Here is a 27,783-nt window from a genome sequence, read left to right on the forward strand (position 1 = left end):
TTCTTAACAAACCCTGATATGAAAATGCAGTCTGTCCATAAATCCCAATCTATCAGTCTGGACAGGGAGCTGCTTTATGTTTGTATTCATACAGTTTTAAAGCTATAAAATAGTATCCACAAAATTTTCTGAGGCAATTCATTTTTTTTAGTGGATCTCTGAAGAGATGGAAGGAGCAGGAAGCCTTTTGTATTTGCAGGAACACGAGATCTCTGACAGCAAATACAATCCAGGCAAATTTAAAATGTACTGCAGGGGCTGTCTGCTGAATGCAAAGATCAGAAGGTTCTTTCTCATGGAAAATAAAACCAAAAAAGACATCAACAATAAGCCAAAAACTTGCAAATAATATTGCAACGTTTTAGGCGTAATTGTTTTGTTTTCTTTGTATCTTTGTATGTTGTTTTTTCTAACGCATTTTTTGGAGTTATGACTTCAGTTCAAAATGCAGTGCTTACTTTCAAGGAATACGCAAGGCTTAAAGTAAAAGTAAAGTGATTTTCAGCCAAGGCTCAGGTAAGTTAAACATGTAACCGTTTTCATTATGCTTTGGAAGACATCTTTGCATGAGGATTGTCACACCTATTAACGCCTTTTAAAATTGAAGATCATGTCTTGTATACGTGAATTATGCTGAATATTATTAATTGCAGAAAGCAGCCATTGAAGCCTTGGAGAGGGGAAGAAAAAGAAAAATAACCCTAACTTCTATTTTAAAATGAAGGTTATAGTCAAAGTTAATTCAGGGTGTCACAAAAGTGTGACTGTGACACGATTTAGTGACAATGTAAGGGCAAATTAATGCAAGATCAGTGGCCTGACTATTGATTCTTACCATGGGATCCTGCTGAAACGAAGTCATTATTTAACTACACTTTTACTTAGACTATAAATGGTTCCCAGAATAGACTGCACTTGAGCTTGATGTCTGCAGCTCCATCTTCACTTTTCTTTTGTGTTCATAAGTGAGTAGGGAATGAAAATATGTACTGAAGAAAATTTTAATGTATTATACCTCACATGCTGTCATATTCCCATAAAAAAGCAAGCAAGCAAATGTTTTCACTTTTCCATTCAGAATATTCTGTGATATAATTCTAAGTACAGGAAGCACGTCTTGAATTCTCTGAGGGTTTTCAGATCAAAATTTCTCTACATTTCATGCAAACAAATCAATGTTCAAATGGTTTTCCTGCTCTTCTTGAGTGGTTTAATTTATTTTTTTTTTACCATCTCTCGAAATAGACTCTAAACTGACTGTTCATACTAAATGCAAGTAATTTAATTGGGACCTACAAGAAGTTAATAAGTAATTGGGACTTAAGATACAACAGCAACGGGTTTGCTATAGAAACATTTTTTTAAATTTAAGCATCTATGAAGTGACACCAACATAAACTGAACAATCAAAATTGCATTGCTGACTATTAGATCCTTGATTCTCCTAATTCTGAAACAGATCTATTTGGCAAATTTGTGACTAATAAAAAGTTATCATTAATTCAGGGTTAAATCTCTTGTGTACCAAGATTTAATCTATTTTGTCAAATTACACAGATTTTAAGACTCAACAATTAAGAAGCTGCAACTGGTTGTCATTATAATGTTATTATATGAAAAGTAACATGTAAAAATAAGCAGAATTCACATTTTAAATGCAGGATTATGTTTAGTGTTTTAGAACATGGAAGCATCTAATTCTGGGCTTGTATTATACATAGTACAGTGTTGCTCAGAACAAAGATCTTAGACAATAATTACATTGTGGGAAAAAATAACTCAGTTTCACAAAAAAGTTGATTAGAGATTTAGAGTCTAATTAATCAATAAAAGGGAGTAAAATCTAATTTATTTTTTTTAATAAGAATAATACATAAAATCCATCTGCAGAGTTTAATCTGATCTTCACTGTATCCCACCATATTAATGAAAGCTTCATCTCCAAAGGCTCTTTTTTCTCTGGTATACTGTATTTTTACATTATTACAAAAAAATCAAACCAAAACTATATCATTCACAGAATATGAAAGATAAAAGATATAATGCATGAAACACAGCCTTCTGCAAGTACTCCCAGTGACATAGCGAGGTGTTATTTAGTCCAACGTGTGGACTTTTCTCTTGCAAATGCTATTCTTATTTTAAAACTTTTCCTGAGAGAGAGAGAAAAACTCAGCATATTACATGAGTAAGTAACCTTAATAGCTTTCTGTAATAATCATCTCCAGTTGCCACTTACTGATCAGACATTCAAAAAATAAACAAATAGAATGGAGTACATAAGGGGTTTGCATGCTAAATCGGTATCATGTGACTCTCCATTAAATGATAGTATAGCAAGAACAATATGTTAAAAAAAAAAAGGAAGACTGAAGAAATTTCTCTCTTGTGCACCAAAGTTCATAAGTAATAGTGTTAAAATTTTCACATCTCTTTTCAACTACTACAGAGGGAACATATACATCTAAACTGGAGAGATAATATATAAAATGTTTTGTTAATGCTTTTCCTCTGAATGAAGAAATCCAGCTATAGGGAAATTACCCTGGTTCAGGTTGTCTTTCACTGCCCTTGACACTTGACAATTCTAAGGTTTAAGAGAGAGAGACTACTTAATATGCTTCAAGATTCCAGTCTTGGCTCAATGTATTCTCTTTATAAAGTCTTTTTTACTTTTAATGTCTTCAACTTTTCCTTATCACAGTAGGTGCCCAGCAGTTCTTTTTGTCTGATCTCTAGTAGCAGCAATGTCACCATTTTGTAGTCTGTTCATGCAGCCAGTCAGAAGCGTGGTAGGTAGAGGAGGAAATGGGAACATGGGTTGTAAAGGGCTGATTATAGTAGGAACCCACTTCCAAGAGTCATTCTGTACTAGGAAATATTTCTATATTTTTGTACTTTTATTATTCCAATATTATTTGCCAAAGCTGTCTTTGGGGTTTATATCTGCAGTTGTTGACAATGCACAGAAGAACAGCTGGATCAACCCTGGTGTTCTGGCACTTAGTGAAGGGCAGGTCTGGGCCACCTGACATATCCTAATCTACTTACTAAAGACTGACCTTTTTGTATTAAGAAGAAACTCAGCCACCCTCACAGCTCCATTTTCTATTCTCCTCAAAAGCCCAAATGTTTTACACAAAGAGAAAAGGAACAAAGTCTGGTTGAAATGTGTTTCTGAGGTTGGAGGAGAGTCAATGTCACTGACCAAGACAGCAAAGAATAATGCAGGGAGAATAAAGGCAAATATACATAGCCTTTAGTGTTGACATTAAAACACCTCCAAGCTTTCTCATTTGTGTGTTTTATAATAATTTCCTAATTATTCTAACTAAAATCTGAGACACTTATACCTCCTTAAATCTGAGGTTGACTAAACCCTGTATTTGTTTCTCTCTCTTATCTCTAAAAAGGTTCCAAATAACTACATCAGATGTTGGTGCCTAAATATAGAATTAAACACGTGATATTAACCCCACACATCAAATCGCATTGTACTGACATGAGGAATCAGCAGGTGATCCCAGTTTGATTACTGCGCCAGAGATACTCATGTTATAGAATCCAGTTACTGTTGGTTGTTACATTTAAAATATCTTATGCAGTTATTCTGAAAATCAAGTAAGCATAAGCAAATTTACTCTTTCTTTTGTTCTGGAAGCAATGCTTCAAATCCAGGCAATACACGGGACGGCCAGGAGACGTTGCACAGCTTTGAACCTCACAGCATTTGCCCATGTAAATAAAAACTTGAACCTTGGTAGCTGTCAGTGTAGCATCTATTTTATTCACTCTGCTGCTGCTTAAGAAAGAAAACCAGGTGTCTTCTACCCTCTAGTTTTTCATTAGGAATGTTTCAGCAGCCTTGTAAGACATAGATCTTTAAGAACTAGTATTCTACTTATGACATCTAGAGATACTGTCGGAAACAATGTACTCTTTGCTGAATGGTCTGGCATGGGGAAATTGTACTTTTTAATGGTGGTTTGTGGTACCTGGACCAAAGTTGTCAGGTTCAGAATCTGTTCCAATGTTCACCTTTATATACCCAACACACTACCAAGTTTGTGGCATTTCTCATACCCATTTGAAAATTTGGTCTCTCCATCGAAGTTTTACATTAGTACCAACTTCACAGTGATGTCTCTTTATCTTCTTCACTGAAAGTGAATGAAAGTACTGCACTGATAAGGAAATCTCCTAGCTTGTGAAATACCTTTGTGTTTTGGACATGACTGAAACTTCACTTACTTTTAAAAGGTTTGGAAGGAGGTTGTGGTACTGTAGCTGACAGTTCATCCATACTGGAGATAGTAATGAGACACCTTTCAGCAGGCATTATAAATGGATATCTGGCATTGAGAGTGCCTTTATGGTTTGAGCGTGTTTATCCTTGTGGTTCTGGAAACCAGACCACGAGGTGGATTATACAGCTGTATATAAATTGTATTCCAGCATGTTTTATAAATCAGGTGGCTTAATCAGATAAAGACAAATGGCAGTGAATTGGCTTAAATACAAATTTACTGTCAGGTAGCCATTATACAGTTCTGTATTTTACTTTCACTGGATTATCTAACTTAGGCAGCAGTAAATTCATTCATTTGCCACTTAGAGACATGAGTCAAATTGTTATTCAGTCCAATCTCTGTAGTCCTTTCAGGCTCATCATGAATGGGGGTTTTGCCATCTACCAGGGGCTGACATCTTATTTAACAAGCTGAACATCTTTCACTTTGTTAAAGGAGAACTTGGCATGCTGGGGGAGAAATACAAAATCCCTTGGCTGCGGGTGTATTCAGGAGCAGGTCAGCCCACACCATACAGAGTGGTTTTATGTGCAGATATCACATCTTGACACACAGTCACGATTTGGCCATAGTTCCTGGTAGCACAGGTTGATGTATAGAGTGGATGGAAGAAGCAGGTACTCCTTCCCATGCCCTCCAAATCCATTTAATACAAAATCTTCAAGCTGAGGATGTATCATATATTAAAATGGTAAGAAAAGATGATGCACTTGATCTTAGCAAAAGGCTGGGAAATGTGCATCTGGGACAGGGTTTTCAGTACGTACTGCAGAGTGCTTCCATCCCACTGAGGATGATATAGGATGTTTTCAAGGGTTGTTGACAGATCTAAACCATAACACGTAAATGTTATCTTGTATGAGTGATTTCTGCACTTAAGAAAGTAAGAACTATAAATCAAGACAATTACAGTAGTTTATTGTGATAATTGAAATTGTTGGGTTTTACATTACTATGGCAAAATGTCTGAGCGAAAGAAAATAATCTTTGGCTATATTTTTTTCCCCAGCTTAATATTTTCTTTTAATTTTTATATTTATAGATCTGGTGCCTTCTAGGTCTTTGTCAGTTCAACATAGAATGCATTATCTTGCTCAGTTTTGGCTAAAGAAAAAAAAAAACAAAAAACAACTACCCCATACCTGATGAGAATTTATAAGGCGAAAATATTAAAAGGAATGTTTTCATATGCTTGTAGACTCTACCTCTGTTTTGCACATCAACCTAAAATTCACAATAGATTAAATGAAGCTGAATAGTAAATTCACATTTAGTCTATCTCTTCATAAAAGAGCAAACCTGATTGTTGGATATAATTTTATAGTGTACATTTCTGTTCACTTCCTGCAAGAGTGAACAAATAACCAGTTTGAACTCAGCAAATTTTCTTTCCTTGGGTACTCACTTATTTCAGACCAGTGCTACAACGTCCTCACCTTCCATTAGAATACTTTCCAAAATTTATAGTACCTAAGCTGTAATTTTATAATAAGTGTAATAGAGGCATTTTGCTGTTGTAATTCACCGTTCTGTTAAATATTAGGGAACAAGACAATGCATCTAATTTTACTATATATTTAGATGATTGTTTGTTTATGTGGACTTGAGTGTGAAGGAAGAAGAAAGATGGATCTTTTACACAGAACTAGTTTGTTTTAATATGATCCAATTAAACAATTTCAGGAAAATTACATACTTGACTTCATATAATGTAGTCATCTCGTGTTAATACTTTGGACCATGTTTTTCTTTAGCACACAAATTAACTTGGAGACAAATGCTGAGAAGAATCCCTATTATTACTGTAGAGATATTAATTCTCCCAACTATTATAAACTTAATTACATTCCTTTGTTTCTTTTACTGTGGCTTGGAGGTAAGACACACAGACACTAGTGAGGACCCCTCTGTTGATACATTTTGTGTTGGTAGGGAAGAGATTTAAAAGAAAAGAAAAGAAAAAAGAAAAGAAAAGGAAAAGAAAAGAGAAAAGAAAAGAAAAGAAAAGAAAAGAAAAGAAAAGAAAAGAAAAGAAAAGAAAAGAAAAGAAAAGAAAAGAAAGAATACTTAAATGGTGGGTTGAAGATTTACATTTACTTTCTACTATGCAGTTCCAAAAGCTGCAGGAGCAATACTCAGCAGAAACGTGGGCACACATCCCATAAACGGGTCATTCCAGACCACAGTCACCATCACAAGGTGCCCTTTCAGCATCATTTAAATATTTTATATATGGTATTTATATTTACAAGTAGCTTTGTGAAAATCTAATGTGCATTTGAAAGACCGTAAAAGGGGAAATGTTAACATGGAGCTATAAGGTGATCTCACATGATTTGGGCCCACATAATGCAGTGGGGATTTATTGATCCTATAAATAGATAGTGAGCTATTTATAAAGTATCGTTCTGCTTCTGTGCTACTCTGTATATTAATATTAATACACAAGACATTGTGTATTATATGAGGAGCCAGTGGCTGATTATTAGAACTCAGCAATGTATATTTAAGGTATCCCTTGCTGGGATATCTTAAAAATCTGACGCTCTTCTTCACTTTAGAAATTAGGAAAACAATTTAAGATGCTCTCTTTCAATCTCTGTACTTGCATATGATCCACACAGACTGTTTTACTGTCCAGCCTGTCCAGACTGTTGTTCTCCATCTTGTGATTCATTAACATCGTGAAATGAAACAGGAGCATAAGCAAAGCATTATATACTCTGTTGTGCTCTGGATAACCAACATCTTGCTTTCTATTGCACAGGAAAGTCTTCAGCAAATAGTCTTTAAAGCGTGCTTTCAATTTCTTTTTGGCCTCTTGAATTTCATGAAGAAGGACCAAGAATATGGGCAGCTTGAGAAAACATGTTTTATTTCTACAGATTCATTTGCTTTTTTTCTTCCAAATAGCCCAGGGCTACTTGTGGGATTTTACCCTTTGAAATCACTTGAAAAATGTTCAATGTAGGAATATGATGAAGTTTATCAAGTAGACAAAGCTATCAACCTTGGAGTCACCTGCTTTGCTATCCCTAAAATCTTATTTCTCTCTCTAGTAGAATACTCTCCTTTTAGTGCTAGTCCACCACGTCCCTATCCTTTACTCACTGAAAATATGCAGCCCAGATAATTCATCAATCATGTGGGAAGGCACCTCTAAGGAATCTGCATATACTTGCTGTGTCTAGGAGATTGGTCGTCAAGAAATTCAGATAGTGATAACCTTACTATAAACTTTAAAGTGTCTTTGACTCCATCCATGTTTGTTAGTACAGGAAGGAGCTGAAACATGTTGGGTCAATCTGTTGTCACTTGTCACCTCAAATTATTGCATAACTTATCATTGACCAGGATGGCCAATATTATGTGTGCATTTATTTCTTTCTCATCAGAGCTAGTATGTTCTTGCTGACATTGCACAACTAAGACATCCCACAGCCCTCTGCACCATTCTCAGCACAATGCCCTTTTTAAGTCAGTAAAACAATTCACAGGTCAGTGAACAGCAAACAAGACTTAGTGAGTACTTGTGGCTACTTATGACTGATCAGAACAGTTTTGCTGCTCTCTCTCTATTTGAGAGAACTGATTTTCTTCTTAGATGCTTTTCTGTTTTGCACTGTGATCATAGACGTGCAGTCAGCAAGACTGCTCTCAGGTATGCAGTCTGCATTTCAAGCTTCTCAGGTGTTGCAAGCAGGACTAGCTGACCATAATTCACATCATTTTCTTATCCAGATACTACTGCACAACATGTCTAACTGCTCAATTTGATCATTATCTCCTGCTGTGGCAGTTCTCTTTTTCTATCTCAACGCTTTCTCAGAGTTTTCCCTTCTGCTTATCTGAGGGTTTGACTTCCAGATTATCAAGGACTTCCTCTTCTATTTCTGACTTGTACCTGGGTCATACTTAACCTACTTTTCTGCAACACTTTCTTTCCTCCTGGTGAGCACAGAACCACTTTTGCTTGATTATGCAGAGCCTAGTCTGGCATTCTTTCCTCACCATTCTTAATGCCTCTTTCAACTTGGCTTTTATGATTATTCTACAAGGCAATCGCACATCATTGCCTAGTAACATCCTTCTAGTTTTCCAGTTGGAAAAAAAAAAGTGGATTCTTCTTGCTTACCTTTAAACATATACACATGGAGATTCTTGTGCAAGAATTAGTCATTATAGCACCAAAAGAGAGAGCAATAAGAGAGAATTTTAGATGCCTGGTTTTGGGTCAAAGTGAATATGTTTACGGGAGTGTAGGTTAGATTTTGATATCTGTGTATAGTTGAACAAATCATAGTACAGACCTCTTCTAAAATGCTGAACATTATGGGCTTTCTTTTTGCTTCTCAAATTATTTGAAGTAGCCAACTGCGGGGGGATTTCTGAACCTATTGCTTACAGTCATGTCCTATTCTATTTTCAGCCCTGGAAAATTTAGTGCGTACTTTCTTCTTAATCCAAGGTGAAGTGAAATACACTTCTCTCTTTCAAAGAGAGAAAAAGGATTTGCATATTTTGGGCTTTGTCTGAAGAGGGCTACTGGATATATTTAGTTCATCTAATTTAATGGGCCCAATTTCTTTGAATTCTTTGGCATGATACCAGTTTCCTTCTAGTGCTATTTAATTTCATTTTGATTTTATTTATACTTGATGACAACTTTTGGGGTTTTTTTTGATTCTTGTTTGTAAATGATGAGCATAAGATGGGTGTTAAGAGAAACAGATGATAAATTACAAGCTATTAATAAAATTACAGCTTCTGATTTATGTGAAAAGCTAGGTATGTGGACCAAGCTTTCAAAAAACCTCCAACTAAGCACCTATACAAAAATTAGTCTTTGGGTAACTTCAAAATGACCAGGCATCTAACAAATCCCTATTAACTTGCATGGAACAGACTGCTTAGCCCTTCCAAAAAGTAGATGATTAAACTTAAGAACATAAATATAGGGTTAGGACCTTATCATCAGGCTCCTATAATAAAATAAGCAAAAAAAAAACTAAAGAAAAAACCCTACACATTTTTTCAGAAAGTAATTTGTATCCATTGAAAAATAAATTTAATGCTTTTTAGGATTTCAAAATAGAACTATTATTTAAAGGTGCCAGAATTATCACAGCTGTCCTGGGTTCAGCAGTAGCAGAAAGAATGACACATAGAAACTCCTCTAGACAACTGAGAAAACATTCAATAGAAGCATTACATAGAGAAAGAAGAAGACCACTTCAGTCTAAATACTTATATGTTGCTTTATTCTGTAAGTGCACAATGTTTGGTGCAGTAGGCAAATGCAACCTTAACAGCGTCAACTGCCTTGAAAGTTTTTATGCTTTTTATTACAGTGCAATGAACTGCAACGTAACAGAGGCTACTGTAATGCACAGAGGCAAAGTGTTTTTGAGGGGGATATAATCACTTGTGATGCCACAAATTTCATAAAAAATTCCTGAAAAAGAAGAGAAATAAAGCAGTAGAAGAAATGATTGCATATATGGGAGGTAAGTAATCACTGACAGTAGTATAGGAATCCAACAAAAAGTGAAAAAACAGCTTGCAGAGAAGTGAAACTGCTACATAGTTGGAGGGGTGTGTAGTTTGGCTGCAGTGTGTGCAGACTTCCACAGTTCTGTTTTTCTCTAGAATCTCTTTCATCTATCTTTGCCTAAATTAAAGAACCCCAAACTTCTTGCCCATCCCAACCCCAGAAGTGAAGAGGATCTCCTATGAAGAGCTCTCTTTAAGTACAGTAGCAGAAATTAAAATTCTGAATGCTCTTTTGACAAGTCTTTCCTTGCTGTTTTCACACATCTTGCACCTAAGTAATGAGGTGGAGAATGGGAAAGTTAGTGCTCATTATGTTTTAGGGTAGCAGTAGGCCCATCAGGCATCAGGAAACGGGCTAGGGAACAATTAAACATATAGGGCTTGCGTTAAACTACAAACATTTTTAGAATTATTTTCTAACAGCTCTAACAACTGTATAAAAATATTTTTCTGAGCACAAACAAATTAAACCCAAATAACAAAATTATTCCAAACACCAGTCTTCATATTTTGAATCCATCATCTGGTGCCACAGTATCTCCTACTAAGAATCTCTTTTCTGTGTCTGCTTTGTCTCTTCACTTTTGTTACATGGTTGTTCCTACCCTTTGTAGGTTTCATCATTCCTGCCAATGTCGCATCCAAATAAACCACTTCTTAATCAACTTTCTTTGAAGAATTCAACTTTTAACAGGTAATTTGCTTGTGTTATTCATATACTGAAATTTAATTTCATAATTCAATACTGGAAGGATCTATGATAACTCACTCAACACACACTCTAATGTAATTAATAGTTTGATAATAAAATCAGGATGATATAATGTCCTGGGTTCAGCAGTAGCAGTCATTTTTCCCCTTCTTGGTAGCTGGTGCAGTGCAGTGTTTTGACTTTCGGCCTGGGAACAGAGCTGATAGCGATGTTTTGGTTTGGCCAAGGACTTTGTGAGCCTCATGCTCTGCCAGGGAGGAGGGGAAGCCAGGAGGAAGCAGAGACAGGACACCTGACCCAAACTGACCAAAGAGGTATTCCATACCACAGCACGTCATGCCCAGGAGGTAACTGGGAGTTAGCCAGAAGGGCTGGGAAACTGCAGGGTTGGAGGAGGTATCGGTCGGAGCTTGGTCGGGCTTGGGGGGAGAGTTATCGGTCGGTTGGTGCTGAGGTGTTGTATTCTCTTCCCTTGTTACTTCCTTTATCATTATTATCATTGGTGGTAGCAGTAGTGATCTGTGTTATACCTTAGTTACTAAACTGCTCTTATCTCAACCCGTGGGAGTTGCATTCTTTTCGATTCTCCTCTCCGTCCCTCCGAGAGCGGGGGGAGGGCAAGAAAGGGGGGGGAAGTGAGCGAACGAGTTACCTGACTGGGTTTAAACCACGACATTGATCCATCACAACAATTTTTTCTGCCCAAGATTTTGCTGCTGGTTTGTGTCCTGACAAGACTATTGGCTGAAAAGCAATTAATCTTCAAATACATGTTTGTCGCTTTATCTATGTCATGAGATACTCAAAGTGGCATTGAAACATAAAATGAAGAGCTTTTGCCACCATTTCTTATTTTTTTCTTCTGCCTTAAAGTTCTACAGTATTATGGCCCTTCCTCTAAAAATGGAGATTCTGGAATAGAATATGAAGTAATTCAGTGGAATGAGGAATTCCACTAGGAATTAGTAGGAATGTGGAATTCCTACTAAAGTGGAATGTGAAAATAGTGCGCAATGAAATCTCTTTACCTTTTTAAGAGCTGCAGAAGACTGGTACTTCTTAGTCAATATCAAAATAGGAGTATCACCTCTACAGAATTCCCCCAACATTGACCATTTCAAGGATTATTCAAGTCATCAATTTCTTTTTTCCTCATTTTTGTATGATTTAGAAGAAGCAAACAAAATCTTCTTGCAAGCAGCCCTTACATCTTCTCCTTGGATAATAAAATAAAGTCTCCAATCTTTAGGCAAACTGATAATGACTATATTATGGCTCCAGTCTTGAAAAGTATTCTCTTCATGCAGAGATCACTGCAGGATCCTGGCTTCTGTTCATACCGTCTGATGACTGTTTGGTGGCCAGCATGAGACAAAGAGACAAGTTAGCAAGCTCCACCCATCACATCACCACCATCATGTTTTGCATTAAGTGGTATTCTCGCTGGCAAACTGAAGAACTATACTGAGGATGCTGAATCAGTCTGTTATCCATGCCAGTCTCCAGTAGAAAGGATAAAAACTTTCACTACTGCCTTGTTTTACTACTGCTTTGTTTGAATTACATTGGTTGTTCTTGGCCATAAATGGAAACAAACACAAGGTACATTCCATTCCCAGGAAAGAGTTATTCTGCACTGCAAAAAAAAAACAAAAAACCCACAAAAAAATGACATTAAGAAATTCTGAGGGGTTTTGCCTTTCTGTCCAGAAGACAGACTGATGTGTTCTGTTTCACAGTGGGAATGTAAGCCTGAATTGCACGGCATGAAATTGCACTCGCCTAAGCTTATCGGAGAAACCACCTGAAAATGACTTACAACTCAATTTGTTGGGAAACAAATAGCAAAGAATTCTGGGATGGTGACATGAATCTTTCATGCTTTGAAGTTTCTGGATATTTTTTTACAATAACCATAACATAAAATAAAAGAAACTACAGATTAACCTTCTCTGTAAAGTAGAAATTTACTGATAGATGGTTGTTTTCTATTTCCAAATTATAACTTACTGAATATATTTAGGCTATTTTATGGAAAACATTTTTTTAATGTCAAAACTACTAAAGCTAAAGAAAAAAAAATCACCTTTGGACATCTAGTACGTATTCCTGAAAACCTAGATTTTTCTTCACAGTGCAAATCCCCTTCATACCTCTCCTGCAGGAAGAACTTATTTTCTCATCATGTTTGGAAGGCTCATACATAGCTAGACATGAAGGTTAGTTACTGTGTGAAGCAAAGTTTCCTTTTCTGAATGATTTTTTTCTACCTAGCTTTTATACCCTTATGAAATATCTCCCCTTTCTGCTTGAAATTCAGGTCGTCATATTAGATAATTCTGTGCAATAGCTAGTAAACTCATGCTCATTTAGCTTGTTCTTTTTTCTGTAATAAATATTAGTTTGTATCTTTTCATTGTTCATTAAATAGCTCTAATTTCAACTTTTCTGCCTGGGAATTTTACTTCTTTGTTTCCTTTGAGTGTGTCATTGTTCATTTTCCTTATGAACCCTTAGAAGAGAGCTCTTTGCCCATATTTTCAATCTCTTTGTATTGCTTCCAGTTATTTCTCAGGCTTTGTCCCAGGCTATGACACCTGCAGGTTTCATTAACACATTGTTAACTCTGTCACTGAGCTAATTTAGAAAAATACTTCTGTACTAGAACTGAGTTTGTTATCATAATGGTGTCTGCTGGTCCATCCCTTCTTCCCCTACAGTCTATAAACTGATCACAAATAAAATGTCTATGAGGTCATCTTCATGAATGTATTTGGCTTGGATGCTTTTAGTGCTGCTCAGTAACAGCAGCCCCCATTCTAAACAGAGCCAGTCCATTCTTCATTCTACCTATTTACAACATAAGATAATGATCTGAATAACTGATTATGCATGGATTTGCTGCTCCTTTTTCCTGTGCTTGCTCAGTAGAACACTACATTACAGTGTTGTTTTCAGGTCCCTCGTATTTTTAACCACCAATTACTTCTATTTCTTCCTAACAAAATTTCTTGGTGACATCATTTTAGGAGTTCAGAGAAGAGGAAGTTTCCAGAGTCATTCCTTTAGGCAAATTCCTCCTTTCAGCTACTGTGAAAGAAATGAAGCAAATTTGGCTGTTTTACCAAGACTTCGGTACTTTGGGACATTGTTTCTTTGTTGTCATTGTAAGGGCAATTGCGTGCATTCTGTCAGGAGACAAAAGCACCTTTCTGAGTTTTACTCACTTAGCATGTAGGAAAAAGAGACAATGTGAATCCCAAGTCCAAGACAAAGGCTCTTGGATTATGGTGCAGTGAATCATTGTTTTTATGACTAGACCCCTTAGTTTAGGCAAAAAAAGCAGAGTGAATCTAAATTGTTTGTTTCAGATGTACTATTCCCTTGTCCACTTTCACCAAATTCAGTGAAGATGAAAATGTGAAATGCCACATCCACCTTGGTGTCCATGCCAAGGCAGAGGTGCCAGCTCTGGCTTGTTGGGAAAGGTCCATCTGGTGTTCAGCTGAGTGAGCCACAGCCACCAGCACATACAGAGGGAAATGGCTCTGTGATATTATGTCATGTTAAATAACTACATAATAATAAGCTGCATCTTCTCCACATAAAAGAAATTAGTGTTTCATGGCAATGAAACATTCTTATTCAACCACATTGTACTGGAATTGGGCACTTGCTATATAATTGTTAACTTGTTTTATCCATTAAAGTTTTTGTCATGTTTACTCAAACTGAGACCTCTTGAAAAGTTTAAATAAGAAAGAGAGGAAAAAAATAACAAACTGGTGCCCTGTGCACAATCATATATGTATACATTTGGATTAAAATACGTTTCTTCAGTGCAAAGGTACTAATGACAAAATCAAAATGAATTGCAGAAAGAAAAGGATTTTTTTTTTTACAAAAAGCACTAAATGAAATAAGCTTAGATAACAAATCCTTTAGACTAGAGGTATAAAAGGAAGCTTTATTTTTATCAAGTTAAAACATATGTTCCACCAGCTTCAGCTTTCTTTTTGTGACACCAAAGCCAAGACCTTTTGTCTGCACATGTAATGTTTTTGCAGGCTGGTACATCATCACTGCCCCACATGAATGCTTCCTTGATACAAACATGACCTTGTGCTCCAAATCTGCCATCTGCTGAAAGCAAAGCATTCACTGCTTCCTTCAGGATCATCATCAACCATGCAAATCAAATCAGATATAAAAAAGATGTGTGTGTTTCACTGCTCTAAACTAGAATGTGTTGTGCCACCTAAAATCGTCGATTGCTATGCTTGTATCATAAGGCTGAGGGAATCTACACGTTATTGTTTGACAAAGCAAATGAGACTGGGAAAAATAATAGCAAATTAGCTATGCGTGGAAACATCACCTATTTTTTGTCCTAATCTTAGTAGAACTGCCGATTAAAACAGTGCAAAATAATGTTTAGATGTTAACGCTAACTAATAGCAGAAGAACTGAGAAGTAACCTCTTGTCATAAAGGTCTGTGCTAGTGATGTTTTATTCTCTTCTGAGTGTCAGAAGCTTTTTGACAGTACTTCAGAGTGGGGAATATTACACACTTTTTTAAAGAAAACAACTTCTCATCCTATTTTTCTATTTTAACCAGAGAAGCAGTAAAATTAACCACTACACTACTTCTGGAAGGATGAACTGTGTTCACTTAGTAACAGTAGCCTTGATGCTGTAGAACATTAACTTTGGTCATGCTTTATGACCTTAAGAATGACTTTTAAAATACTGGCGTCCTTGTAATAATCAGGATTGTCCTTCCAAAACAAAAGCCAATTATTAGAAATCTGAAGCAGTATTAAACTCCAGCCATTTAAGTGCAAATTTCTATAAATATGAACACCTTGAAAGGAAAGAAAAAAAAAAAGAAAAGTAGCTTCTAATTTATTTACTTCTATATAGCATAACTATTTCCATGGTTATTTCAACTTCAAAAAGACTAATTCACCTTTCAGACCATTCCAAATCAAAATGCAATCAAAATTGTGTAAGCAAGCAATTCATTTTGTTTGATTGATATAAATTTGATCCGATTGCAAGTGTGCCATAGAAAGTAAAAGGAATGAACTTCTACATTAATGAAGTTTAAATGACAGTGAACAAAAAGCTGAATATGCTTCAACGAAGAGCAGTAATCCTAAGAGGGCCACCTGACAATTACATTGAATATGCTAATGCTATTACAGTACATGAAATTTTTTATTCTGCCCATAAAGGTCTTGTTAACAGTAATTAAATGCTAAGACATTCAGCACTATAAAGAAAAGCGATATAGTGAAATTATTATCACTAGAACCAGTGGAAGACTTTTTTTTTAATTAGTGTTTGAATAGCAAAAGATTGAATTCTCACTACTCAGGGAAAACAAGGCTGATCAGGTCTGTTAAATTACATGCAATCATACCTTCTTCATTTGAATTGCAAACACTTGTGTAAACCACTGGTTTTGCTACTCAACAGATGACAGGAGTTGATGCTAATTCTCACACCCTCCTACCCTCAGCATGTTTACATCTAAGAGCAATGACCTGTGCTGCTGGCTTTGGAGATCTGTGTTTCAGCCTCTCGTGTTGGCCATCGGGCAGTTTCCTGAGGGGGAAATCACCTAGGACTGGATGAGCAGTAGATCTCAAGTGCTGAGAAAACACCTTCGAGCAGCCAAAAAGATGACCCGCTGGAGAGTGGGTGCTGCTTCTGTGGTTGGTCTGCATGGGATTCAGGGCATGACAGTCCTCAGTGTTACGGCCCTGGCGGCTCCTTTCAAACTGAAGCAGCTTATGTTTTTCAGTCCTGGTGTTCCCTGCATTTTGTCAAAATGACAGGCATCATGTTCATGCAAACAGTTCCTCAGTTCTGTAAAGAGCCTCTTAAAAATTTTTCTTTTTTTGCAATAGTGAAATAGACTCTTTGCCAAGAGCAAGCACTGGAATTACACAGCATGGCTTCCAATAAAGAATAATTGGATTCAGTCTATAAAACTAATTAAGATTGCCACAGCCACTTTGGGATCCTAATGCTGCTTTAATACTTGCTCATAGGATTTCACAAAACATCCATTTGCAATGAAATTTGTTTGCATAGACAAATGTGTATCAGCTAATTCAAACACATAAAGAAAAATGAGGTCCACTTATTACTTAAACTAGGTAGAAACTTAAGAGCAAATTCATTCAGATTAATATTTAACGAGGTCCTAAATCAAAACTCATGTGACGAGAATATAACTAGAAGTAATCATCCATACAGCATAACAGTGATTGTTGTTCCTTAACAACTTGGCCCCAGGTCAACAGCATCTACCATCATGCAGAAATACTTGCCAAATATTTGAAGCAAGAAGTCAAGAAGATAAAATGCTAAATAAATGATGTAAATCTTTAAGTTTGCGTTATATCATCTCAAAAACTCGTAAATTCAAATTCTGGTAATAGCAGTCAATTTTATCAAGCAACGGATACCAATGCACAGTTTCAGATACAAAAAATAGGAGGGCTATACCATTGGAAAACTGCTAAACATCAGCTATAATTTAATTCTTTATGTAACATATTGTACTGTTCTAACGTTTGGCCATAGTGACATGGAGTTTCTTTCTATTCCAGGAAGATGGACAGCAGGAAGCTTTGTTCCACTGTTTAAAAAATGTCTGCTGCTTGCTTCTCCAAGCATTTTGAGCTTCCAACATGGTAATAGAGTGGTTATCCTTGGAACAGACTAAAATGAAAATACACTGGTAAAGTCTTTGTGAATCAGTAGGTAAACTTCATGTAACTCACTCTTTCTGAAAAAACACTGAACCAGTGTGGGTGACTGCAATCAAAATACAAGCTCTTCATCTGACTTACAGTCAGTAATGATAATCAAGATCTCATGGAACAGAAATTCTACTGAATGCCAGTGACCTATTTATCCTAAAATGATCTTATATATTCAATGACTTTACAACATCTCTATATTCTGTAACAAATTGCATTTGTGCGATGATGGGAGAAACATCCTTCCCATGCCATCTTATCTTTCCACATTAAAACCTGGACAACAAAACCAGTTGCTGTATCTACTGCATGGCTTGCAACCAGAAAAGAAAATGAGATAAAATGCTTGCCATGTTTTTACAGCATATGTTCCTTCCAGTCAACACTCCTTTAATAATTTCTATATTCAGTATGCTCAGCTGTTTGCCAAGAGGACTCTAATGACCTCCATCTGCAGTTATGCCAGGTATCACTTCATGTAGATAATCAGGAACTTGGCTAAATCTTGAATGAGAGAAGGTGCACTGTGTCATATGCTAATGTTTTCAAAGTTAGTCTGCAGAACAGCTGAACATACCTAAGTCCCCTATAATGCATTCCAATCAATATTTTTATTTTTTTCTTTCAAGTTGGTATACGTTTGATGGCAAAGGACTAAGAAGCACTAAAACAACACTTTCTGGTTACTTGACTAGGAATTACAGAGGAAGCTGTGAAAGCTGTTTACTTTTTAAGTTGGCCATTCATAACAAAAATTAACAATTAGTAATAATAAAAAACCCACAGAGGCTGATGTATCTCATAACATTACATGCCTTCTGATCCACCCTTACCAAGTATTTTCTAGTACTAGTCCCACCTACAGAAAACTAAAAGGATTTAAATCACCTTCAATATCAGCATTTCCACCACTGTAGAACTTGCTTCTGAAAATAAAAAACAAAACCACAAATCTGCAAAACGGGATTTTGCACAAGTTCCGGACAGAGCTTTCAAAGAGTTGCTTTAAGAATTCCTAAGCAGAAGCCATGGAAACAGAAAGACTGAGAAAGAAAATCTTGCCTTTTGCTCTACATCTTCCCATCTTTCTTGGGCAGTGAGGACTGATCACTCTTCTATCCATGGAAAACCCAAGTGAAACAATTATTTTCTAACAGCAAGGAGCCTGAAAAAGGAGGGAGTATAAATTACAGTGCCAATTTCTGGAAACCTCATGGTCTCCATATGCAGTATAACAAACTTTTTAATACAGCATGACAAACTTTGCTTAATGCAAAGTTAGCAGACAGTAAAGCTTGTGCCATTTGACATGACTAGTCTCTCTCTGATTGTTGTCATAACTCTACTGATAAGGTGGATGGTGGGAAAACCAGCAAGTGAGTGCCTGTGTCTGGGAGGAAATGTAAATTTGTGCAAAACACAATAATTTAGAGTCTGTTAGCTTGCTTTAAAAGAAATAATTTCTTCTGGCTCAAGTCACCTATTTGCCAACACAGAGATCTAGCATTCCTGCTTACTTCTGGATCCAGTATTTTGACTATATTCCAGTTCCAATACTAACACAACTTTCTTTCAAGTGAAGATGAATGGAGCTAGAAGAGGACGGGAACTGCAGTTTTCCTTTTTAAGTGAAAACATGCTGCCATACATCTCAGAACAATACTGACTTCATTCTGTCTTGCCCCTCTGATCTTTTACGCTGAGCATTTGCTTCAGACTAAACAGATCCACACCACAGGAAATACCTGCTATATAGCTGATACACTTAGTGGCAGCAAAAAACTTATGCTTTTTTAAAATTGCATCATTTGTCTCACAATCTCCAAGCCAATAAATAAGTCCTATCCCCTTCTAATTTTTAATGTTACAAGTAAATAACAAACTTCTGACCCACATCTAACTCACAAAAAATTTACCTGTGATTGTAACACACCAGACACCCAGAAGTGCTATGGCAGTCTGCACAAATAATGGTATTTCTTACAGCACTACGTATTATAAAAATTCAAGTCATGTTTCTTTTTTTGTTTTTTCTTTTTTTCAAAAACCAGGGGAATATGAAATGCAAAGAAAGACTTCAGTCAGAATGATCAACATTTTGATGTCCTTAGAAAACTCAAGTGATGTTTGAAAATGAATTAAAAAAGCCCTGAAGCTGCTGCAGTCAATAACTGAAATTTTTTAGAGAAGTTCTTCAAACATCTGAGAGATTTCTTAAACAGGTTTTGTTAAAAATAAATGAGTAGTTTAAGATAAACGCTAAGAAATGTGAAAAATCCTCATAGTCTGAAATTAGGCTAATGTAAATAGTGTGTCCACAGAGGAAGATCTACCTTTCACATTTGTAGTAAAATGAAATTTCCACAGACTAACATCATAACACAATATTCCTGAAAATGATGTATTCATTTAGAGCACTCACTCAAGGCCAATCTTCATCGGGGCTACACTGAATTTAACTTTTGTGTCCAGTTTTTCTTGAAAAGCGGGCCTAGAGACAACAGATAATGAACAACCACAAGGTCTTGTCTACAAATGAGATATCTGATAGTAGAGAAAAAGAATTTGGTGAGCAATTCCTATTGCTAACAATAAAAGACTGATTTTTTTTTTGTATTTTAAAATTTCACTTTATATGGGTATGAAATTATTGATTTTTCATGAAACAGTCATCAAGCCCAAGGTTGTGTAGAGAAGTCCTTTACAATGCCGGAGAGTGTCTGCCTTATCTGGTTTTGTTTTTAAACCATACCCCATAAGAGTTATATCACCTTTTCCCCTTAGTTTTAATGTACATGGGTTCATTCAGTTACTGATACATAAAAGTGCTCTCAATTTATTGTACTGTACATTGATTTGAAAAAATATAAAAGAACTTTTTCTTTGATGTGGTCTTTGAGCATTATTGCCACAAATGTCTGTATTTGAAATCTCTATCACCGATTCCAGGGTTCCTGAAGAAACTCAGGCATGGTGGCATGAAGGGGATCTGGATGCCTGGGAGGCAGGTCTCCTGAGCACATTACCCTGGCAAATCTTAAGGAGGGCTCTGGCAGACCATCACAGCCTGTACTGCAACCTAAGCTGGGCTAGGGGGAGAGCTGGCACAAATGTCAATATGTCCAACTGTTAACAGTTGCTGTGTGGCAAACATAAGTATGGCCCGCATTGCCTGGAGCTTTAGCAGACAATACTAATCCACAAAAAGCACCTTCAAAAAGGCCAGCCTGCTTTGGGGTAGAAAAGAGTTTAGCTCTTAATGGAAAGAGCTATGCCATGCAGTCACCATCCATGGGTTAGAGAATAGTCCCTGAACCTGTTTCCTGGTATATGCATAGTCTGTTCTGCATCCGTTGAACATCTCAGAAGACTTGCCAATAAATTAATATGAAAAGCAAGTAATTTAACAGTTTAGTGGGAAAAAAATAAATTATCATATATGGCCTGATAGGAAAATTACATTGTTTTTACAGACTAATCTTTTAAATACAAGCAAATGATCTCCTGTTGAGGTTACCTAACCCTTGTCATTGTAAACATATTTCTGGCACTTAAAAATCCTCAAAACAGTCTTTAGCAGAACTGTATCATTTCATAGTATCTGAAATTTGGAAGTGATTGGGAAAATGTCTGTGGCTATACTGTTATTTCATTGCATACTGAAACCCTAAGAAAAATGTAATGAATGTATTTGAAAATTACCTGAAAATTCAGTCACAAATCACATTCTGTTACTTTGGGAAAAATAGATGGATACATGGTAATCCTTAAAGATGTCAGAGTCTATCTTTGTTTCCAAGGAAAAGTAAGAAATTAATTCTAGTATGCAGATAATAAAATGCCCTTATATTAACACTGGATAAGTAATCTGCTGACTTTCTGATGCGTATTGGTCCTCATGCAACAGTATATGTTTTGGATCATAGTTCTTCCTTCCGAACTAAGAAACAATACCCCTTACATGTGTCATTACTGGAGAGTGATGAAGCCATTATACCCTTGTTGTACAGGACTTTGAAAAGCTCCAGACTTTTTCAGTATTTGAGTGAGTTTGAGATAAAAGTACAATCAATCAGTTTTGACAGTATCAGTTCTGAGCCAGATTCGGTTAGCCTGGATTCATGTGGAATGGTGCCTTTTTTAGCAAGTGGTGTGATTGATTTTCATGGTGTTAGTTGCCAAATAAGGAACTCTTTAGACTAAACAGGATATCAGAAGTCACCTTCTACAACTAAAACCAAAACTTGTGAAGACTACTACACATTTCATATACTCTGAAATATATATATTTTTTTAATATAAAAGCTCTTAAGCAAAGACAAATTGATTCTTTTTAAAGGACCCTTTTAATTTTAGTGCTTTTTCCCCTTATTTTTTGGCTACTTCAGAAAACATATATGAAATGTTTTTTTAAAATGCTACAACAGAAAAAAAAGAAAAAAACCTGAAACCCCTACAACTTGCACTCTTAAGTAAGGTTTTTGCCTAGGAAAGCCCCTAAAGTTTTTCTTTCATTCCTTATAGAGATGTTCCTTACAGAAGAATTGCTATCAACGGTGTTATTACCAAAAATAACATCTCTGTAAGCTGGCATCAGAGTGTAAACCAATTAGCGCTATGAGATGCTGTGGAAGTTAAAAACCAAATGTGGCAATAACCGTCTGGGTAGACAAAATATTCTTTTTACCTGCGGGTCCTTGAACACAGCAATAAACATATGGCAGAGAGAGCTGGGCTTGTTCAGTGCATTTCTAATAAAAATCTAGGTGACACAAATATGCCATGATAGGTGTCATAGAAACTAGTGTAATGACCTTTCGCATCTGGATGCCTCATTTCTAATTAGGAATGAATAAGGCATAACAAGGTCAGGTGACACTGTCTAACAAAGCATATTACCTGTATATGGATGAGGCATTTTGATGAAAAACTTCCAAAGCATTTTTACCAATTATCTTACCTAACTCAGTATGACAGCAGACTATCCTCTTAAAAGAGCTTCCAGATGTGAAAGGTCAGAACTTTTATCTTGGAGTATGCAGTTTATTCTTTTTCCAGTTCTTTGCTACTGTGAGCTGCTTTTAGTAATTTTTTGCTATGAAATGTCAATTGGGAAACAACAAAAAAAAAGAGATAAAAAATAAGAGGAAAAAAAAAAAGGGACAAAGAGATGGAAATGGTGCTCTGAAAAACCCATCAGTTTGTCTTACAGATCACTCAAACAAGGCCATTACTGACTGAAAATTATCATTCTTGCTCTTTCCAGGTATCTGTAGAATAAAACAAGTCATAATATTGGCATGGTCAGCTCTGCCTTTTTCCCAACTAGACTAATTTCTCACACACCTTTAAATTACTGCTTTCTTCTTTGTACTTAAGATAAAGGATTAAGAAATGTTTATTACATTTTGAAGATAAAACACAAGCCACCTTAATACAGAGCTGAAAGTAAACAGATGTTTTGGTGAGAAAAGAAATAATAGAAAAGGAGAGAGGCAATGTAATACATGATGAAATTCAGAGCATGTTTAGGATAACATGCAGACCATTGTAAAGGTTCATGATGTCTAGTGAGATCAGTCTAGGGAGATGTATCAGGAATTATTCACTTGATCTTTGCTGGATCTGAAACTCATAACTAGTTATATTCAAGGTGAGGTTTCTTATGGAGAACAGAATATAGTAGCTGGTTTTAAAGCCATTTAATTTTAGTAGTTCTTGGAATACAAATAGTGTACACCAAAGGGCTGCATCTTCTATGACTTGTCAATCCACTGAACTTGCAATTCTACTTCTGTTAACATGTGCCAACTGCTTAGGCTTACATTTGAAGTAACTAGTAAAATGTAGCATGGAGATTCTTGAGCTGGAAGATAATTAAACTCTGGAATTGCAGTAGTACAGTATTATTATCTAAGCTAAACAGCCTACTGAAAAGATATTGTACACTTATAACATGGTAAAGAATATCACTGCATCTCATTTACACGCATTTCTAACATAAGCAGTGTAGAACTGGGATACATCTGTTTTTAGATCTTCAGTTTTCTGAGTGGGCCTATGCACAGAAATACCAGTCACTAAAGTAGCTATTCCTAAATCAGTCCTGGGTTTTTATTAGGACTTCTAATATGAAGTATTTGGAAAAACTTCAGACTGATGCATTCTTCTTTCCTTTACATTCCTTACTGTCCTGCTGCAGCCTACCTATCTCTACTTAATTCCTTCCATCTTTTCACTCAGTAATAGCTGAACTTTGTTTTGAAGTTTTACAGGACCAGGGATTATGATTTATCGTGAGGACAGTAAGACACCTAGCATATCACGCGCACTGTAAAAATAATAGTAACTGCAATCACTAGCATTCCGTGTTAAAATCCTGTTTTTTCAAGCTCTCAGTCAGTGCAAAAGTGCATTTTGTAGATTTACTTTTAACATATGCCAGTCTATGTTTCTTTAAAACTTTCTGGTTTGAGATGGAAGGTTACTAATCACACAGTGCTGCTGGCATGGTTTTCCTGCAAATGAGTCTGCTTGTCTCAGAAGATTTGCCTCCACTGACTACATATATACAGATTAGGAAATAAAACTAGGGAAAAAGCAGGTAAAAGCAGGTATTTGCCCCTGGGTTTGGCAAATATGTTCCTTTGGTATGTCTATTAAGGTAAACGTTATCTTTGCACAGCAACCTAGTGTTTTAGATGTACAGTAAAAGAGGAAACTACTCAAGGTCATACTTGAGCCCTGGTTGGTCATGAGGCCCTAAGGTCAACCAGTAATCAGTCAAAGTTCATCCTTCAATGTCACCAATGTTCTGACCTCTTTCACTTTGTTCTGAGCAATCATAGTTACTTCAAAGATTAGCCAACAAGGGAAGACTTCTAATTTCACACAGTCAGTACCCTGAGGAGAAGAGGTCATGAGCCAGCCACTTTCAACCTTCCAACCGAACCATGTAGGGAAAGAGCATCCTCAGGTGGTCTCAGACAATCGTCTTTCTTGTGAAGATTTTTGTCCTGACATAAATGAAATTGAGACCATGCACAATGTTTGCCTTAGCTCTGTATTTAAACAGTATCTTTTGACATATTGCATCACCTTGCAATTAAATGATTATGAGTAAGACACGAGATGGAATTAAAGAAATTCATAAAGCCCTAACTATAAATATAGAGAGCAGCTGTTCTTTTCTGATGAAATAAAAAAGGGAAACTGATACATGAAGCCTGATGGTTTCCTGCAGATCTGTAAAGAATGCTGTTAAAAATAAAATATTTATTTTTTCCTAGAAGGAAAACAACACAGACTTTCCTCTGTGGTTCATGATACCAGAACAGCAGGTTTTGCGAGTAAAAATGATTCACACAAGTCTCTCTCTCATTTTAATAATGATTAAAGCTTTCAAAATGCCACAAACCACTGCATTTGACCACTACATCAGCTACATTGGAGCACAATGAAATGTATGCTATGGATTTCAACCCTGCAAATGCATGAATTCTTATATTAACTATGCCAAACCAGGATACACCTATCAGAGAAAATGCTAGACTATTTGCCTTTATAAGATTCCTTTCCATAAGACTACATATAGTGCAAATGACTGCTACACTGTACAGGGATACTCTCTCAAATTACTGTATTTTGGAAATTATTTGTAAAAAGGTCAATTGAAAAAAGAGAAGGCAAACAAATCCTTGTACTGCATTGCACAACTGTACTTAGTTCCTCAGATGGATCATAACAGAAGAAAACCCACACTACTTCCAATTACTTCTAATCAGATAATCTACATTTACAGGGAAACGTCTCCTCCTTTGCAGTGCAAAAAGGGTCTCACTATCTAAAGACTGGTAATCTGTACCAAGAGAGGAAGAGGACAAGGAATACAGCTCTAACCCATAGCAAATTCAGAAGTAAAAAAAGGGACTCTAAACTGCTGGGAGGAAGTGCCTTTCATTCTACGTATCTTCATTTTCCTCTACAGAATATAAACCCCACTGCTTCCAAGATGAAGTTTTGTTTTGGTTTTGGCTTTTTTTTAATACCTCCGTAACAATCTATAGGCTATGCACATGTAATTCTTTTTTGTTTGGCGTTTTCGGTCACTTTGCGGAACTAATGCAGCAGCTTTCCCTGCTGACTGGAATGAACAAAGTGTTTCTTTGCAAAGGCTGAGGTTCTAGTCCTTGAACTCCTGGGAAGGTGCACCCTCACTGCAATTGCTATTAAGTTGCTGTTAATGGCTTGTTTGTGATCGCTCTGTCTACATGGATAGAGGGCAAGAAGCAAACAAGACAAACACAAACAAACAAACAAATTATTCAAAGCCTAGACTGTGTTTGAGAACTTTCACCAGCACCAGATTATTTCTAGATTCTCCATAAAGCTGCCCCTGAAAGCACAAACAGCATGAGACTCCAGTGCTGGGCTTCCTCTTCTCTTCAGTTTTTGGAAATATTTGAAGGCAGGTCATTAATGCTGCACACAGTGCCATCTGTGACTGCGGTAAAAGTCTGATCTGACTCAAATTCAGAATCTAATTTTAACGCAAAGTTGTTCTTCTTATTTTTATTTTCTAAAATAAAAGAGTATTTAATTTCTAAGTATTTTAATCAGACTATCTGACATTTCAAATTACGTTTTTCAAATTCACACTAAATAAGGAAGGAAGGGGGCGGAATACGTAAAAAGTTAAAATACTTATTTTGGATCAGGACAATTATTTCAGAAGACTAATTTGTCCTAATTTAGTCTTTTCCCCCTCAATTTTGTTAGTATGCTGTCACTAGTTGACGGTCATCCCATGGCAGTCATGATCACATTCACTTCAGCTGGTCTGAATATGTTGTATAGAAAATGGTACGTTGTCATGATACACAGGGATGCCAGACCACTGGAAATGGTATTTTTTATGTTACAAAGTGCGCTGCAGAAAGGCAAGTGTCAGATCTGTTTTAAATCTTCCATAGTATTTTATATACAAACCAGTTATTTTACAGATGAATAAACTGTCAGCTGTGAGGACTGGTTTTTAATTTATTTGTTTACATATTAAATAGCATTCCTTTTCATTCCTGATGTGGATGGTCAATTTCTCTACCTGCCTATTTTGTTTTTGCATTCCATTCTTACACCATCTGAATGCAGAACATCATTGACATTAAAATTCACATGACATACTCCATAGCATACTTTTTGCCACATTCAGATTTGTCAACATTACTTTCTGTTTTCTCTAAAATTTTGCAGTCAGTTTTTTCTGCTGCAAAATAGGGAATCGCTCAAAATACCCTGAAAATCAGGCTACTGCTATTGTTGTGAGATAGGAATGACTAGCCCTTAATCTTTCTACAGAGTGTTACAACTAATGTACCAATAAGTGTCATTTCTGATCTTGATATTTATGCACTGAGACCTGGGCTGACAGTAGAACAGTTATAGCCTAGCAAAATGAATTCATATAAATACATACTGAGTTTACTAAATTGTGAAAAAATATTGTAAATGCAGTGTTCTTTTACAAAAAAAGACAATCCAGACAACACATCAGGCTTCAGGCTGGTGTTTGGATTATTCTACCTACAAATAACAAGTTTCACACTGAAACCTTAAAACAACATTTGCAAAGAAAATAGAAATGAAGAAAAACTCTGTTCTCTTTCCAATATAGATCCCAGTTTCATATCTCAAAATGCATCACTGATTAATTAACAGTACTTTATGTGGGGAATTTTGGTTGATTTATATCCTTAAACCATGACAGTCATTTAAATATGCTATCTGTTGTGACCTTGCACATTCATGCAGTGCGTTTATGACTTTTGAACTCACACTGATGATGATCTAGAGAATTTAGCAGTTGTACAACACAAAACAAAGTACCTGAGACAGTGAATAACTAAAAAGCTCCCCGAGGGGGAGAGGCAGAGCCTGAAAGGCTAAAGTTCAAATCCCTTTTCTGCATGACCACCAGGTTTATGAAGTAAGGGTCTTTTTTGCCTCTGCCTAATGACTGTTCATCTCCCATGTAAAATAGAACAGCTACAAAGCTGAGAAGTCGAGTATATAAGCAGTGAATGTATTGCAAATATTTTGTTTGGGTAACAGGCAATGAGATTTTGGTGTTTCTGTGTTCACACTCAGACACAGCAGGGATCTTTGTACTTATTGTTTAAAGAAGCCATCCGTTCTTTTGGTTCTACATCTTCCCTTATGCCAGCAAAATCTTTGTTAAAATCAGTTCTACTCAGGGAAGAGAGGAAAAAGATCAATTAAAAAATTCTCATTGTAGACCCATAGTAATATCTTTACATAGGAATGCTTGGTAGAGTGAGCAAAATAACTTCTCTCAGAAAGCGTATTTAGCATATGTAATCAGATGCTGTAGCCAGTCTGAATTCCCAGAGATCTCTGTCATTTTTCAAGTGA

General features: G+C 36.2%; 1 protein-coding gene and 1 pseudogene across 1 annotated transcript in view; both read right to left on the bottom strand.

Annotated features, from left to right (window-relative positions):
* GPC6 (glypican 6) overlaps window positions 1–27,783 on the bottom strand; it is a 725,832-nt gene that overhangs the window by 203,865 nt on the left and 494,184 nt on the right. The gene's annotated exons all lie outside the window — the stretch shown is intronic.
* Window positions 4,906–5,046, bottom strand: LOC133265090 (U2 spliceosomal RNA; annotated as a pseudogene).

The sequence above is a fragment of the Pezoporus flaviventris genome, unplaced genomic scaffold, assembly GCF_033815535.1.
Source record: "Pezoporus flaviventris isolate CSIRO_AGI_PZ_B2104156 unplaced genomic scaffold, CSIRO_AGI_Pfla_v1 ptg000003l, whole genome shotgun sequence".
Taxonomy (NCBI): Eukaryota; Metazoa; Chordata; class Aves; order Psittaciformes; family Psittacidae; genus Pezoporus; species Pezoporus flaviventris.